The sequence below is a fragment of the Leptonychotes weddellii genome, chromosome 11, assembly GCF_054177405.1.
Source record: "Leptonychotes weddellii isolate Sample4059 chromosome 11, ASM5417740v2, whole genome shotgun sequence".
NCBI lineage: Eukaryota > Metazoa > Chordata > Mammalia > Carnivora > Phocidae > Leptonychotes > Leptonychotes weddellii.
In genome coordinates, this window is record NC_138379.1 from 85463139 (window position 1) to 85465421 (window position 2283).

Sequence of the window (2283 nt, forward strand, 5' to 3'; positions counted from 1 at the left end):
TAAATAAATAAAATCTTAAAAAAAAATTTAAAAAAATTTAATAAAACTTTCTCTTTCAAAAGATTGTATATTTTGAAGGTATAATTTAGCTTACAGACTAAGACACATCCTATCTCACTCATGTACTTCTGTTCATACTTTGTCCCTCCTTTCGACATTGATATCTTCTTTAGTCAAAAAATGTAGTGAAGTGGCCCAAATCGGTGCCAAATATTGGCCCGTTGGGAATCACATAGTTTACCTTAAAGACCAGACCCAATGAAAATTCAAGTGCACGCTGATTTAAGAAAGTTCCAATAGAGTTATTTAGAAGTTTAAAAAAAATTTTTAATGTATTTATTTTATTTTCTAAATAAACAAATTAATTAGCACGTTCCATTCTCTTCTCCAGGTTGGCATGTTATAGTTTAGAGTAAGTGCGGGAGTAACTTCATTACCAGCAGTCTGTCCCTCTGACGTTCTCATTGATGAGATCCCACTCGGACTACAGCATCTCACTGCATGGCAGCCAAGAACTGAGGGCGAGTGTGTGATCGCTTCTGTGTATTTTGCAGTGGAAGCAGTCTTGGACCATACCTCAAGAAGCCACCGTGTTATTTGTCAGAATGTTACTACCCCCTCCAAATTCTTTATCTTGAGGATGTTGGAAAATGAAGGAAGTTAATCAGTATGATGCCAGGTACTCACATGCCACGTGCTTAACACGTGCTATATCTTTTCATTATTACCCCAATGTTACCGAAAAACCCAAGTTCGGCTGCCTGTGGCACGAAAAGCCAATACTCAAGAAATGAGTTTGTTTGTTTGTTTGTTTTTTATATAAAACATTTAATTCGTTGGTCTTTGGGGGGTATTTGATGTATTACAACTGAACCATTAATCTTGTCGATTCATCAACATTAACTGGTTCGTTTTCATGACACTGCTGAGGAATCAGCTGTTTCTGCAAAGGTTCAAGGGAAAGGCCTTTTGAGAAATGGGCAAGTTCCTTTTGTATATCTACAGAAGCTTTATTCATCCTGTTAACTTTTTCATCATTCACAATGTTTATCTTCTTAAGATTAGTGGTAACTGGTTTTGCTTTGTTTTTAGACTTAAAGTTTTTTTGGCTGGCTATATGAAATACATTCCTGGACTTCTGCCCTCTTAGTTTGTTCTTGGCCATTGTCTTCAACACCCTTGTGCAGCAACTCATGCTCCGGGTGACGCCATCTACCTCAAGAGATGAGTTTTGATTGGAAAAGATGAGCTTTACGCAGGAGGCCAGCCACCTGGGGAGAAAGGCAGACTCTTGTCCAAAAACCAACTCCGAGGTTTCTGCCTGGCCCAAAGATATTTTTAAAGGAACATTAGGGCAGTGAATCAGTAAAAGGGGAGCGCAGCGGTCTGTAACACTTCTTGATTGCATGCAGACTCTAGGGTACCAGTTACGGACCTTATCTCAGCGCTTGGAGGTTGTGTATTGGTGTCCAGGGGGAGGTTGCGCCAGAGGGTTTGGTTCTGAGTCTTTCCAGGAAACACTGCATGATCTGTAAATTTACAAAGAAAGCAATCATGGCACTATAATCATGCTTGCTAATAAAGACTACTAAGTTGGCCAGACGGGTCAAGGCAGTGGCTTCACCAAGCCCATGAGAAAGGGGTTTTGATCTTCGTTTTACAGAGCAAGAAACTGAGTCGTGCAGGCATCAGTTCATACTGTCACAGGCGGTGAGCAGCTAAGCTGCGCCCCGGACCCAGGTCTATCTCCTGCAGGCTCCGGTCAGATCCTGCCTTTCCAGAATTCCTCCTTCAGCAGCTGTGTGTCTCCTTAGTATGCTCCTTTGAGAAGGCACGTTCCTGTCTTGGTATAGAATAAAGGGCAAGTAGGAGGCAAAAAGAAGTGCTTAGATCTTCCTTTTCTGTCGAAAGAAGTAAATGACATTCCCTTCAAAGAAAGGTCAGGGGATCCCAGGCTGGGAGGAGAAGCTGGGCTTTGGGAGAATCAGTGCCGAAGGCAAGGGGACAACGTAAAGATCAGAAGCCCACCAAGGTGTGTCAGCAAGTTGGGGGAAAGGAAAAGATCTCTGCTTCCAAAACTGGTCGCAAGCATCCAGACTGTGCCTTGTGTGCTGTAAGCTTGTCAGTTTGTGGGGTGCGAGCAAATCGAGGGTAGAGCTTGCGTCCAACTTTTTTGCTGGGAGCAGGGATGTCAGAGGGTCCAGATCAGAAGCCTGCTTGCCTTTTACTGCACCCTAGGGTGTGCACTCTCTCTTCCCTCTTCCACCTCACATTTCTGGGGCT

General features: G+C 42.9%; 1 pseudogene; it reads right to left on the minus strand.

Moving 5' to 3' along the window:
* Positions 1 to 436: 436 nt before the first annotated feature.
* Positions 437 to 1682, minus strand: LOC102739071 (ribosomal biogenesis factor pseudogene; annotated as a pseudogene).
* Between the last annotated feature and the right edge of the window lie 601 nt (positions 1683 to 2283).